Source organism: Pinus tabuliformis, chromosome 3_1 (assembly GCF_031772625.1).
Source record: "Pinus tabuliformis cultivar Carrire ecotype Pingquan chromosome 3_1, CPIR1, whole genome shotgun sequence".
Classification (NCBI taxonomy): Eukaryota; Viridiplantae; Streptophyta; class Pinopsida; order Pinales; family Pinaceae; genus Pinus; species Pinus tabuliformis.
In genome coordinates this window covers 242,574,913-242,591,720 of record NC_142301.1, presented here as the reverse complement: position 1 = coordinate 242,591,720, position 16,808 = coordinate 242,574,913, and positions in this window count along the sequence as shown.

Sequence of the window (16,808 nt, the reverse complement as noted above, 5' to 3'; positions counted from 1 at the left end):
AAACTGCTGTATTGCATGCTTCTGCCCACAAGTGAAGGGGTAGGCCCTGATCATGCAACATTGCCCATGCAGCACCCATGATCATTCTGTTCTTCTGCTCAGCTACCCCGTTCTGCTGTGGGTTATGGGGAGCTATGAGCTCTCTACGAATCGCTTCTGCCTTGCAGAAATCCTTGAACTTGTCCGATATGTATTCACCACCATTATCGCTCCTAAGAGCCTTCACCTTCTTCCCCGACTCCTTCTCGACCAGTGCTTTGAATTCACAGAACTTTGAATATGTCTCACTCTTCTTCTGCATGAAGAAGATCCAGCACTTACGAGAGAAATCATCAACAAAAATCACATAATACCTGTGTTTTGCTGTCGAAGAAACTGAGAAAGGTCCACACACGTCTGTGTGAATTCTCTCAAGGATCGTCGTGGCGCGACTATCCTTCTCGTGAAAGGTGGCTTTCACAAACTTCCCCAAAGTACACCCCTTGCACTGATCTAACTGTGCAAGTGTGCCTTTAGGAAGCCCTATAGTGATCTGTTGCAGTATCTTTAAGGTTCCATGGTGAAGGTGACCCAATCTCCTGTGCCACAACTCGACATCATCCCAGCTCACCAATCCTTCTGCCTTGCCCGCCATTGCTGCACATCCATCTACATGCAACTGATAAAGGTTCCTCACTCGAACCCCTATCTTCCGAGTCTCACCAGTTGTCTTGCTGCACAGGAAAGCCTTTCCCTCGCTGAAAACAACATCATACCCCTTGTCTTCTAACATCGCCACTGAGATAAGATTCTTCTTCAATCCTGGAACATGCATGACTTCCTTCAATACGAAGGGTTTACCAGACTCCCTCTCAAAGGAAATGGTACTGATACCGGTCGCACTATATCTACCATCATCACCCATCTCGATGTGCACTCCAAGATCTTTGTCCTCCAGATCAAAGAAAAAATCTCTATCTCCCGTCATGTGAAAAGACGCACCACTGTCCAAGAACCACACTGATCCCATCACACTTGAAACCAAGCATGCGATCAATGAAAAATCAAGCTCAAATTATGAGGCTAGAGCCTCTCCTGCTGAAGACCCAGCAGCCTGCTTGTTCTTCTTCTTCTGCGGACAATTAGTGGCATAGTGTCCATGCTGGTGACAGTGAAAAAACTTCACCTTGGACATATCCTGCTTCTTGCCTTTCGCACTGGAATGAGAAGCTTTCTTGTTCTTCCCCTTCTTTGCTTTGGCAGCCAAAGCGCAATTCTCTTCATCAGATACCTTTGATGAAGATCCATTCTCACCTTTATTGTTTCTGAGTTTATCCTTGAGTGCCAGGTCGCTCTTGCTTTGGAATAACATTTGCAATCCATTGAAATACATTTCAACAACATTGCTGCAAAATCGAATTCCACCAGCAACCAACTCAACCGCCTCGGATCTAAGATTCGTGAGAACACAATATTTCTCGTACAGAGATTGACTGTATGGGCATTCATCGAATATCTCACCTTCCAAAGGAAGGATGAATCCAGAGGCTACCTGGCCCGATTACAGACTCTGCCTGAAGAAATAGAATGTAGAAACTTCCTGAATAGTAGATCTGATGATCAACAACTCCGATACCATGTAGAAATTTTTTCTACAATTATCTAGCTCGCTCTGATACCATGTAGAAATTTTGAATAATTTAACACATATTCAACAGAGATTATCCTGATCATGTACTATTGCGGAATACATACACAATACATAAGCTCCTCTACGTTGATCATCAATATAGCAGCATCAATAACAATAAAACATCAAGAGCATTCACACATTAACATAGTATGTAACCCGGGGAAAGCATCTCGCTAGAAACCCAAACTATCTATATATTAATGATTGAGAACATGTAACATTACAAAGCACAATGCTTATCACAAGAAATCTAGTACCAGCTCCACCTATTACTCATAATACAGCGCAGATCTGATCTCCAAATCTATTCCACTGCTTGCCTGCCTCCACTGCTCAATACCTGCTCAAGAACTGATGAGAATTGCTTGCCAAACTCGTATTTCACCTCAAAATAATCACTCACACTTTTTTGGACGTGAGCAAAGGCTACAATACTAGGAAAATACATGAAAAAACTCATTGGCATACTCAATCCCTTGATTGTGCAAGATCTGGTGCACAACTATAGTCACAACTGATTGCAATCTGATTCTCTACCACCTGTCCCTGTTGAACTGAACATGCACTGACATGCAACTGAGTTAACTGATGTATTCATTAGTTGCATAATGAGTTAATAATTAGTTTAACAACTCATCATTAGTCTATTTGCAGTTAGACTAATTACAACTAGTTTAACCAAGTCAAACTGAACACAACTCCATCAACTCCACAATCAACTCCACCAAACTCAACTGATTGAGTTCTAACTGAAGTCATGCATGCAACAACTCAACTGACTCATAAGAAAAGCATATTTCCTTCTGACAGCTGCATGTTCCACCTCTGTAGCTCAAACTGAAGTGCTCCAAGAGAATAAGATCAAGTTTATAGTCCAAATATTATTATGAGACAATAATATTTGACTTTTCTATTTTTGACAGCCAGTCTAAAAATAGACTTTGATCACTCACACTGTGATCACTCACACTTTGATCAAAAATAGAAGTCCATCTATTTTTCCCAACTTGACCAATCATCCATAAACAACAACCTGGAATCCATACACATGATCCATATGTCTAAAAATAGACATAGTCTAAAAATAGACTTGCGCCAAAAATAGCCCGCGGGCCCACTTAGTGAAGGTGACTCTTTTCACTAAGCTCCTTCATCTTGTTGCAATCTCAACACCAATTAACCAAAATCATGACTACCCCATGTGAACAAGTATGACAGAGGTGGAGTGGTGGGCCCGACTAGTGGGCGCAGGTCGTTTGCCTTAGCCCTTGGGCACGGGGCCCCCCCACGTGGCCAGAATTTTTAGAAGTTAAGAATTAGAGGAATTTTTAATGATCTAATAATTTCACCTAGTTTTCAGCGAAATTTTCACTTGGTTAGAGTACTTGGTGGGAGAAATTGAAGGATGATGCCAGATTTTGGTGAAAATGTAGAGTAAATGGTGGGAATACTAAGAGAGGTCATAACTTCTTCAGTTTTCAACCAAATTGGATGTAGAAAGAGGATAGGTAGCCATTTTTGGACATTCTGGACTCATTGGAGTAGGTTTTGAGAAGCATTTGAGCATTGTAAACACATATTTTCACACATTTGAGCATAATAGAGAGGCCCAAGCCATTGGAAGCTAGACTAAGGAGACACAACACAGGAGGGGTGAACTCCTTCATCATGTTCCTATTGTGATGTTTGTTTTGGTGATGTTCTGTACATTTTTATGCTTCTATTCAATCTCTTATTTATGTTAAAATTGTTGATAAAATTAACATAAAAACTCATTTTTTACTTGCAAAACTCATGAATCCTTAAGCACATGAATAGCATTTTGTTTCTAATCTGAGGAGGATATTAGCACAACAAACTAATATTCTTAATCAAATCAACACCTCTCCCTTAGGAGGGCACTCATTATTTCTAAAAACTTATCATAGGGTCAAGAAGGATTTTTTTTGGATGACATTAAAGTTGATATTCAAAAGTTTGTGGCAGAATGTTTGGTTTGCCAACAAAATAAATTTGAGACAATTTAGACCCTGCCCGGGTCTATTACAACATTTATCCCTTCCAATTCAGTGTTGGGAGGAGGTCTCAATGGATTTTATCGCAAATTTATCCAAGTGTGAAGGAAAAAGTGTCATCATGGTGGTAGTTGATAGAGTTACCAAGTGTGCACACTTTTGTGCATTATCTCATTCTTTTAAAATGAGTGCACTTGCTACTTAATTTATGGAAACAATTCAAAATATTCATGGAAATCCAAATATTATAGTAAGTGACGGAGATCCCATTCACACTAGAAACTTTTTTATGGAATTATTTTCTTGTCTTAGTCCTAAATTAGCTCATATCTCATCTTATCATCCTTAATCTGATGGGAAAAATGAGATAGTGAACAAATGTTTGGAAGGACATCTTTGTTTCTTTGTAGCTAATAAACAAAAATAATAGGTCAAATGGTTACCTCTATTTCAATGGTGGTATAACACTTCCTTCCATACTACAGCAAAAATGACCCCATTTATGGCACTTTATGTATATCATCCACCATCCATCACATCATCTTTAAGAGAATATTCTAAGGTTCAAGCCATGGAATATCACATCGAGCATCAACAACAAGTTCTCCAACTCTTAAAGGATAACCTCAATTTGGTGGAGAATCAAATGAAACAACAGGAAGATCAACATCTCAGTGAAATAAGTTTTAATGAAGGTGACTGGGTATTTTTACAGATACAACCATACAAACAAATGTCTTTCAAGTAAGCTAAGAAGGATAGTAAATTATCACCCAATTACTATGGTCCTTACAAGGTATTGCAAAAGATTAGTACTATGGCATACAAATTGGAGCTGCCTCCGTCTTCGCGAGTACACCCAATTTTCCATTTTTCATACTTAAATAAGGTTATCGGTGACAAGATTCCAGCTCAAGCAGTATTTCTAGAAATTGACGAAGAAGGAAAAATCATATTTGAACTTGAAGAAGTCACGGAAACAAGAATCCAACGGCTACGTAATCGATCAATTTCAGACTATCATATTAAGTGGAAGAACTTACCTGCTGAAGATTCCACATGGGAGGATGAGAATTTTATATAAAGGCATCCAAAACTACTCAAGCATTGAGGACAACACTTTTTTGAAGTGATCTCCTTCCTGATTTTTGAATGCATGGTATATGCATGTGATTCCTTGGTTATGTTGTTTTATTGGCATGGATATTTTCCTAGATTGACAGTGGTTTTAGCCTTGCCTTGCTATTTCCTAGGTAACCATGGTGTTTTGGGTTTTTCTGCTTGTTTTTCTAATTGGTGCTCAAGTTCTAGATGGCTATGGATTGGAACAAACACTCTAGAAGCCTTGAAATAATTTAGGTTTAGTTACTAGTTCTTAGAGTCGTAGGTTGGGACAAATTCTCTAGAGCCCTTGTTGGGTTGAATTACTAGTCCCTAGTGCCACTGTGGTTGGAACAAACACTCTAGAGCCATGGAATATTATGGGTTTAGTTACTAGTTATTGGAGCCTTGGATAACTTGGGTAGAGACCAATCTGGTTGATATTAGTGATTTCTAGATAGTAGAGGTATAATCATTATGGTTGAGAGTTGAGGTGGTTTGGCCTCTAAGCCCAAGTTGTCTTGGTCTCGATTTATTCCATGAGATCCCACATTCAGGCTTCGAATATGGTATGGGGGTGATTGGTTGAAAAAGAGATTTGGTTCAACCCAATCTATTATGGGGTGGTACGTGGAATTCCTTGACTTGGTTGGCATTTTCATATGTTAATAAGAGTTGTTTCCCTTCTATTATTTATGAATACCTACACTAGTTATGATGTTGATGTTATGGTTGAATTACCATGGTTTCTATGCTGGTTATTTGTTGGTTATATGCTCGCTATATGATGTAATATATCTATGGTTCTTGACATGTTTTGAGAAGTTATTGATTGGTTGATGAATGCATGGACTAACAAGTGCTATTGTAGCTAGTTAGAGAGGGCATAGAGCCTTCTTGGTGATTCTTAGATGAATATTATCAATTTATGATCAGATATGCATTCATGACCTGTATCTTACATGTTTTCCATATGTTTAACAAAATGTATCTTATGAATTAGGTAGTCTAGGTCAAGTCCATGCATCAAGTTTGAATGTTTGGAACTGTCATCATTTTAATTATAATCATGGAAAGTTACAAGAAATTCTAGGCAGTGGTCTAGTGGTTATCCAAGAAAAGTGGATCAGATCTCAGACTCATTGGCACTAAACTGGGGATTTTAGGTTATAACCACATGGAAGTAGGCTTATGCATGTAGTTGAGGCCCAAGAACCGCACTCTTTCCTTAGTGTGCATGCAATTTGGGTGTTAGGTGAGATAAAAAGGTTCCAGCTCAGGGATTGATCACCTGGGGTGGTTTTTCAACTCTTGAATGATCTGTAGTCCCTGTAGGAAATCGGTAAGTATTCAATTGTAGGCCCCACTTCCTTAACTACAACTTGGATGTAGGGTTATGTCATAGTGACACTCATTTCATGTTTACCCTAGTGAGATTGTGAATTTGGGTAAATGTGGGAGGAGGCATTAAAGGGTTGTATCAAAGATTCTAGGTTCAAACACTTGGCTTAGATGTGGTAGATGTGATTGTTATGCATGCATATTAGTTGTTGATATGGTTGCTATGCATGCATTGTGATGGCCATTGTTGTAGTCTTGTGTCATCATGTTGATGTTGAGATGATTGACATTCTGATTTCACTATGTGTATACATATTGAGCTAATTTGGATTGATTGTGCAGATGAGATATGCTCCCTTGAACTTGACACTCAGGTATGATTTTGATTATGTCTATATTTGGTTTATCTAACAGGTATGTTTGTACGAAGTAGAATATTAGAGATGATGAGAAAAATGGTGGATTACAATTCATGTTACTCTCCTTATAGGTCAGTTGAGTAATAAGGAGATAAGTACTCTCCTAGTATATCAGATACACTTGGTAGCTTGCAGGAAAGGATCATAAGTTGCAAGGTAGATAATGACAGGATAACTGAGTGACAAGAAATACTTGCTACTCAGGAAAAGAAATTAGAGGTCAATGTGGTGATCCTTTAGAGCTCATTGGATTTATAGAGATAGGGACAACGAAGAATAAGTTATGGAAAGGAGGAAAGGACTAATGGGGCATATGGTAGTAGGTCTCTATAATTATACATGTTGGATAGGGATGACACAATTATAGGTGGAAAATGGTTGGACACACTTTATAGGAGAGGTAGTGCTTATGGGTTCTATTTTGGTCATGATTCAAAGAGACATCATTGTCATCACCACCATCATCCTTATAGGAGGAGTGAGAAGTAGTACTTTCCAGATGAGTTCAAGAAAGCCAAGCCACCTATATTTGTTGGAGACATGAAGAAAATGAAACATGTAAAAGCATGGATATTTGGGATGAAGAAGTTCTTCGAATTACATCATTAGATGGAGAATATGAAAGTCAGGATAACTATTTTCAGAATCAAAGGAAAATAATATATTTGGTGGGAAGACATGAAGCATATCAAAGGCATCAAGATAGAGAAGTTGAGTTGGCATGAGTTTAAAAGGATCTTAAGAAAGAAGTACTTGTCAAAGAGATATTACGATGGAAAGGCTAAGGAGTTCTGTGAGCTTAATATGGGTTCTATGATAGATGAAGAGTATACAACGAAGTTTCTGGAGTTGTTGAGGTATGTGCCATATCTAAAGGATGAGAAGACAAAGGCCTAAAGGTTAATTAGTGGACTACCATTAGCATTTAAATATTATATTGAGTGTGGTGAGCCTTGATCATTGGAGGAAGTCATTGGGAAGTTAAAGCATTGTTATGGGAAGTTTAAGCATAATTATGAGCCTTTGTGTGATTGGAAATGTATTGGAAAGACTAAAGGAAAGTTGTTTAAAAAGTGAGAAATACCAGATGATGTAGGTGATAAGGAGAATGTAGCACCTTATAAGAATTTCAATGAAGTTGACAAAGGACATGGGTTTCATTCTGAGGAGTAAAACAAAGGAGATGAAAAGAAGCTTTTTCAGTGCTAGACTTGTGTTGGAGAGCATCGCAAGAGAGATTTTTTACAATATCAGGGTGGAGAACATCTGATTTAAAGTGCTCAGGAGGCATAGATAGTTAGAGATGTTGGATAGATTATTCCTCATATTTATGCAGTAGTGGATAATAGGCAGATTGATCATCAAGCATCCATTATTGATATGGAAGGTAAGATTTGTGATCAATTGTTTTCTATTTTGATTGACTCTAGATCTAACTATAGTTATATAAGACCTAACCTAGTGGATAACTGTTGTCTGAATAAAGAAGTGCATGCAAAATATTTGTTGGTGTAGTTGGCTACAAGGACCAAGAGAAGAGTTCATCATTGGTTGAGAGCTTGTGCATTTGAACTTAATGGTATTCTGACATCAATGAGAATGGTTAGATCTATGTAGAAATTGTAGTTGTAGAAAGGGATGTGTATTGTTTGTAGTTCATATTTCTAGTGATAAAGGGAAGGATGCTCAAGATGATGAAGTTTTGAAAAGGTATCCAAATTATTAGCAGTTTTAGGATGTGTTTCCTGCAAATATTTTGGAGTTACCTCCTCATAGAGAGGTGGAATTTCTATTGATTTGGTACTAGGAGTAGCACCAACATCAAAGGCACCTTACAAAATGAGTACTCTAGAGTTGGTGGAATTGAAGTTGCGACTTAAGGAAATTCTTGATAAGCGATACATAAGGCCAAGTGTGTCATCTTGAGGTGCACCCATGTTTTTTTTGAATAAGAAGGATGGTACTTTTAGGTTGTGCGTTGATTACATACAATTGGAAAAGGTAACTATCAAGAACATGTATCCTTTGCCATGGATTAATTACTTATTTGATTAGTTGAAGGGAGCACTAATGTTATCAAAGATTGATTTGAGATCAGGATATCATTAGGTGTGCATCAAAGAAAAAGACATTTACAAGACTGCATTCCATACCAGGTATGGGAATTATGAGTTCATAGTGGTTCCTTTTGGTCTTACTAATGCTCCAACTACTTTCATGTGTTTAATGAAAAATGCGTTGCATCCTTATCTGGACAAGTTTGTGATATTGTTTATTGATGATATATTGATATATTCTAAGAATGAGGAAGAGCATGCAGAGAACCTGGCAGGAGTATTAATATTTTTGAGAGCGCATGAGTTATGTCACAAGCTTAGCGAGTGCATTTTATTTTAGACTGAAATTCATTACTTGGGACATGTTGTTTCCAAGGAAGGTATAGTAGTGGACCCAAAAAATATTAAATATATCATGGAGTAGCCAAATCCTAAGAATCTGGATGAGGTTATATCATTTATGGGAATAGCAAGTTACTACAAGAGGTTCATTAGGAACTTATAATGAACTATATCCTATTACATCTTTGTAGCAAAATGGAAATAAGTTTGACTAGACTGAGGAATATGTAGCTAGTTTTGAGAAGTTGAAGCATTTGATTACAAATGCTTTCATCTTGAAGATCGTAAATCCTCATAAGGAGTTTGTGGTATGTACAAATTCTTGCAGGAGAGGACTTGGTGGAGTCTTGATGCAGGAAGGACAAGTGTTATGCTATGAGCCAAGGAAGTTGAAAGATCATGAGAAAAACTATGTGACTCATGATATTGAGTTGAAAGCTATAATTCATGCCTTAAAGATGTGGAAGAATTATCTTCTTGGTATGAAGCTTATTATGATGAGTGATCATAGTGGGAAAAGGTACCTGTTTGACCAGCCCAATCTAAATGGAAAGCAAGCTAGAGGGTTGGCTACTCAGTATGTTTGAATTTGAGATCAGATACATCAAGTGCAAGGAGAACAAGGTTGCAAATGGTCTTTGTAGGAGAGTGCACATGAATCATATTGCAGCAGTAAGTTCTTTTGGGACATTTTTGCAGGAGCGGATCTAGTAGGTAGGGCAAAATGATGACAGGTATCAGTAACTAAAGCAGAGAGTACAAAAACATGGTGAAGGTGATAGGGATGAGGAGTATCACCTCACAACAAATGGCTTGGTTAGATTCAGGAACATTATTGATGTGTCAAATAACAGTGAGCTTGAGAAAACTATCTTGAGGGAGTTTCATTTTAAGCCATATTCAGGTCACCCGGGATATTAAAAGACTTTTACAATAGTTAAGAAGTTCTATCATTGGAAAAATCTAAAGAGAGAAGTGGTTGAGTTTTTTTCTAGATGTTTGGATTGTTAGCAGGTACAAGAAGAGAGTAAGCACACAACCAGTTTGTAACAACCGATTCTAATTATAGAGTGGAAATGGGAGGTCATTTCCATGGAATTCATTACAGGTTTGACCAGGACATCTAGACAAAATTATTCCATCATGGTTTTGGTTGATAGGTTAAGTAAGATGGCTCACTTCATTGCAGTTAATTATACTAATTCATCTAGTGAGGTAACTTAGATCTTCATAAGGGAGATAATGAGATTTCATGGTGTCATTAAGAAGATTATATCAGATAGAGATGCCAAGTTAACTTCTAGTTTCTGGAAGGTGTTGTTTGCAGGTTTCGGGACAGAGTTAGCGTTTAGAAAAAATTATCATCCACAGATAGATGGACAGACAGAGAGGGTTAATAGTATTCTTGAGGACATGTTGAGGATGTATGTCATGCATCAAAAAAATAAGTGGGAGGAGTATCTTCTACTAGTAGAATTTTCATATAATAATGGGTATCAAGAGTCGTTGAGGGTGAGTCCATTTGAGTCACTTTATGGGAAGACTTATAACACTCCCACAACTAGAGTGATCCAGTGAAGAGGGTACTGTTTGGACCAAATATTTTTGGAGAGATGGAACAGGAAATGCAGGTTATCAAAAGGAATCTAAAGGAAGCACAAGATAAGTATAAGAGTTATGTGGATAAACATAGGTAATTTAAGGAGTTTGAGGTTGGGGAGAATGTGTACTTATGCATCAAGCCCAAGAGGAGCTCTTTGAGGATTGGATCATGTGCCAAGATGGCACCTCGATATTGTGGTGCTTTTGAGATCCTTGATAGGATTGGACCAGTGGAATACCAACCTCCACTATCACCAACAGTAAAAGTCCATGATGTTTTCCACGTTTCATTGCTTTAGAGGTATCTCCGGGATGTTGATCATGTGATTGATTGGTCTATATTGCAAGTGGAACTAGAGGTAGAATTCTAGCCAGAACCTTAGTGCAGTTTGCAACATAAACAACTCATGCTCTCGAACTGAGCAATCGAGCAAGTTAAAGTGCAATGGAAGCACTTGAGGTCAGATGAAGCTACATGGGAGATGGATGATCAGATGTGGGCTTTGCATCCTTCTTTATTTTCTAGTTGTGTAGATGTATTTTCTTTATGTGTTATGGTTTATGTTTATTCATATGTGTATTGTATATATTGCAATGAGTTGTGTTATAAAGCTCCAATAAGTAGTTTTTTTAAATACTACATCAAGTTGTGTTATAAAGTTCCAATAAGGAATATGGTGTTCATGTTTTTAGCAATTTGGAATGAAGTAAATGTTTCATCGAGCTATGTTATACATCTCCATGGGAAACACATTTTATTGGTTATAAGCATCATTGAACACCGAGGATGGTATTCCCCCAAGGGGGATGGGTTTGTAACAATCCCTGGTTGATTTTATATGTAAATAAAATAATATCAAGGTCATGGTACACGTATTCCATGTAGAATGTTGGGTGAAAGATTATAGTGGGAATCATTGGTGGATTAATAATGGCTATGGAAATTGGAAAAGGAAAAGAGGCAATAATTGGAATTTATTTATGAAAGAAGGAGAAGAGACATTAATTTTGATGCAAGGGAAATTAGTGTTAAAATGAAGGAAAATGAAGAAAAGAGAGGCGTCAATGATAAAAAGGCTTTAGAGAATCATTTCATAGCTTTTGGCTAGTTTTAGCTTTTTTAAAGTTTTGTGGTAGAGGTCTAGCTCATTCTCTCACACTCTCACACTCATTTTCCTGCAAACTTAGAGAATTCTTGCACCACATTGGCATTCACTTGGATTTGGAGAAAGAAGACAAAGGAAAGTAGGGAGTGCAAGGAAACAATTGGATCAATAGTTACAACTAGATTGCTTTGTAGGTAGCATGTTGCATGTCTGATTTCCTTGCTAATTTTTGGATGCATGGTATATGCATGTGATTCATTGGTTATGTGTTGTCATTGGAATGGATATTTTCTTGGATTCAAAGAGGTTTCAACCTTTCCTTGTCATTTCGTAGATAGCCATGGTGTTGTGGGCCTTTCGAATATTTTTTAGATTGGTGCTCAGGTTCTGGTGTGGGTTGGAACAAATGCTCTAGAAACCCTACAAAAATTTGGGTTGAGTTACTATTTCCTGGAGCCATAGGTTGGGACAAGCACTATGGATCCCCTGGTGGGTTAACTTACTAGTTCCTCGAGCCATGGTTGGAACCAACACTCTAGAGACCTGGAATGATTTGGGTTGAGTTAATAGTTCCTAAAGCCATGGACAACTTGGGTAGAGACCAATCTGGCCGATGTTAGTGATCTCCGAACCACAGAGGTGGAATCACCATGGTTTAAGGATGAGGTGGTTTGGCCTCTGAAAGCCTTGGTTTGTTTTTCCTTGGTTTATTCCATGATATATCACAATCATGATTAGAATATGGCACATGGGTGATTGTCTTAAAGAGAGATTTGGTTCAACCCAATATATGCCGGGTGGTATGTGGAAGTCCCTAACTTGGTTATCATTTTCATATGTGAATAAGAGCTAATTTTATACTGTGATTTATGAAAAATTACACTGATTATGATGTTGTTATTATGGTTGAATTACCATGGTTTCTATGTTGGTTATTTGTTGGTTATATGATGTAATCTATCTATGGCTCTTGACATTTTTGATAAGTTATTGATTGGTTTATGAATGCATGGATTAACAAGTGCTATTGAGACTAGCTAGAGAGGGCATAGAGGCTTCTTGGTGATTTGTAGATGGAGACTATAAGTTTATGATCATAGATGCATTCATGACGTGTAGCTTGCATTTTTTCCATATACTTAAAGAAACATATAGTATCGATTATACAGTCTAGGTAAAGTTTGTGCTTCAAGTTTGAATATTTTGCATTGTCATCATGTTAATTATGATTCCAAAAGGTTACAGATAGTTCTAGGCAGTGTTCTGGAGGCTAGCCTAAAAACATTGTTCATATCTTGGAACTTTTGGCACTGAATTGGGGATTTTAGGTCATAACCACATGGAGGTAGGCTTGTGCATGTGTTTGGGGAATCATAATCGAACTCCTGCCTTTTTGTGCATGCATTTGAGGTGCTAGGGTATGGAGAAAATGTTCCATCTTAGGGATTGATCACCTGGAGTGGTTGTTCATCTCCTGACCGATCTAAAACCCCTGTGGGATGTCAATAAGTGTTTAGTTGTAGGCCTCACTTCCTTAACTAGAACATGGAGGTTGGGTCATGCCACAGTGACAATCATCTCATGTTTACCCTAACAAGCTTTTGAATTTTGGTAAATGTTAGAGGAGGCATTACATACGGTACCTGTCATGCCCACATTTCGGACATATCTCTGTCTACATATTCTCCTCTATATAGAATACAATCATTTAGACATGGATGATACAATATGTACTCAACACCCAACATTTTCAACAACTAATTTTCCTCTTTGTAACCACCGAGTAAGACATTATCACTCGAAAGAACCTTATCTCTGAATAAACTACATTTGGTGGAAAACATAATTGTACAATGTCAATATTTAACGTTCATAAAATTGACCATTTGCAATATTTAAAGTGTTATGTGGTCTGTATTCAAATCTGATGGCTATGGTTGGATAGTCAATTCCCAATTTAAAAAATTTAAAGTGATATTGGGGATTACTATAAACATTTAATTGTTTGGTTAATTAATAATAAAAAATTACAATAATAAAAGTAATAAAAATCAATTTTAGATCTTAGGGTTTTGTGATCCATATTGTAAACAAGAATGTCAAAAAATTATAAAAATCAATTTTAGATCTTAGGCTTTTGTGATCCATATTGTAAACAAGAACTTCTTTCAGATTTACCACATCATTATTATTTTTTCAACGTTTCAAACGAGCTAATGTGGTTCATCCTCAGGACGAAGCTTATATTTTGATTTTGTTATTAACTTGTGAATATGATTTTTTACAATACCATGAGCCAATACCATGGCTTATCAATACCACATGCCACAAAACAATAACATATTTCACAACTAAAATATTTTATAATAATATCACAATATTCTTAACCATGGATATTCACCCCCAAATTACCATGGATATCATTAACATGTAAAAACTAGGCTCTATTTCAATACCATCGCTTATCAATACCACATACCAAAAAAAACATGACTTATTTCACAATCAAAATATTTTAAAACATTATGAAAATATTATTAACCATTGATATTCACCCCCACTTTACCATGGATATTATTAACCTATAAATAGGCTTTGTTACAATACCATGGGCCAATGCCATGGCTTATCAATACCACATGCCCAAAAAACATAACTTATTTCACAATCAAAATATTTTATAACAATATGACAAGATTCTTAATCATGGATATTCACCCTCACTTTTCCATTGATATTATGAACTTGTGAATAAGCTTTTGTTATAATAGCATGAGGCTAATACCAAGACTTATCAATACCACATGCTAAAAATATCAATTTATTTCACAATCAGAATATATTTTAACAATATGACAACATTTTCACCCCTACTTTACCATGGATATTATTAACTTGTAAATAGGCTTTGTTACAATACCATGGGCCAATACCATGGCTTCTCAATACCACATGCCCAAAAGTCATAACATATATCACAATAAAAAAAATTATTTTAATTTAATTCTATAGCATTTTTTAAATTGAGGCTAAAAGGAAGAAGGTTATCATTACTTTTGAGATATATCTAAACTCTTTATCCTCACCACTACTAAAAATATTCCCATAGAAATTAAATTAAGGTTTTAATAAAATTAAAAATGAGAATACTTTTATATTTAAATATGTGAAATTTATATAATATAAATAGTGTTAGTAAGAACCAACATAGATTCATCTTAACTAAGCATCCAAGGGATGACAAAAAGAAAAGTGAAGGGGAGAGAGCGTGGAGGGGGGCAGGCAAAGGGAGGGAGATAGTGACCAATTTTGTAAAGAGAGAGAGAGAGAGAATGGAGAGATGGAGAGAGGTTGAGGGAGAGAGGAGAGGAGGGAAAAAAGAGATAGGGAGAGAAGGGGAAGAGAGAAAGAGGGAGACACATAGATGGAGGGGGGAGAGAGAAGGGAAGAGAAAGGGAGATAGTGATAGAGTTGGAGAGAGAGAGAGAGAGATGGGGGGGAGATAGAGGGAGATGGGAGATAAATGGGGACAGAGGGTGGGGGAGGGGCAGACAGAGGGAGGGAGATAGTGACCAATTTTGGAAAGAGAGAGAGAGAGAGAGAGAGAGAATGGAGAGATGGAGAGAGGTTGAGGGAGAGAGGAGAGGAGGGGAAAAAGAGATAGGGAGAGAAGGGGAAGAGAGAAAGAGGGAGACACATAGATTGAGGGTGGAGAGAGAAGGGAAGAGAAAGGGAGATAGTGATAGAGTTGGAGAGAGAGAGAGAGAGAGATGGGGGGAGATAGAGGGAGATGGGAGATAAATGGGGAGAGAGGGATCAAGAGAGAGAGAGAGAGAGAGAGAGAGAGAGAGAGAGAGAGAGATATGGAGAGAGTGTGTGCATGTTTGGGGGTGAAATAGAGAGAGTGAATAAGGAAGAGACACATAAATACAAAAATAGATATTATATTGTATTATATAACCAGCCTAGATCCATCTTAACCCCAGATCTATCAAGTGCTTAGAGGGATAAAATGTCTCAAGGCGCACACCTTTCCTCAAGTTTTACACTAAAAAAAGAGGTTTTTACCTCGAGATATTGGATCCCTCTCAGTGCTTGATAGATCCGGGGTTAAGATGGATCTAGGTTAGTTATATTTATTTGAGGTGTTTATTAGGAAAATAATACTTGGATATTTTGTATAATTTTAGAAAAATTACATGTATTTGATGTATGGTTTTGTATAAATTATAAATATATATTTTTCATGAAATTTATTTTTTCACATCAATACCAAAGCATGGAGTGTTTAACATAGGGTTTAAGGGGTGGCACAATGTTCTTGTAGGATTCAAGGTAATGTCTTGAAACCTCAACAATCTTTCATACAAAACACACAACAGTGTGCCTACCGAGTTTCAAACCCCATATTTGTTGGCATTATGATTCAAGTGTTGTCCTTGATGGCAACTCACTCAGAGGTTGGTACAGGTGCTCAGAGACTGGTACAGGTGATGACAACTTAACTAGTGGACAGATCTCAGTACAGCAGGACAAGAAAGAGATATACGCAGGTTCAGCAAGGAGAATCAGCGTGTACACGCAGGTTGGCTTCAGTAAAAGTGCGTACATGTGAAAACGTACCTTTGGTCAGTGGCAGTTAGTCCTTGGAAGTTGTGCCTATGGTTTTGGACCATGGCGTCTCGACGGACGTGTTGATCCCTAGTTTTGAGGTTGATGGTATTGTGTTACTATGGTTTTGGCTTTTGGTATTGAGCAAGGCCTAAGGCTATATAATGAGAAGATCACTAGGCCAAAGAATGTAAGTGTGAGTGATGAAGATTTGAGAAAGTGTGTGATCCAAGTGCTGGTTATGGGTTGGTGATCTAAACCAAGGTTTCACCCATGTGGAGGATGATGAATGATGGAACGAGATCTCAAGGGTTGGAATGATTATCTTCATATGGTTTGACTCTGGATAGACTAGATCTACTGACGCATGTTTGTTATTATGATCTGGGTATGTTTTGATGTCTGATATAGCTACAGAGTTTTAAGGTTGAATTTATAGATCTGTACGCGAGTTGGTTTTGGTAAAAGAGCGTATACACGCAGGTTGGGGTCATCCAAGTAGCGTATACAATGTGAAGTATGATATTTGAATATGGAGCTGG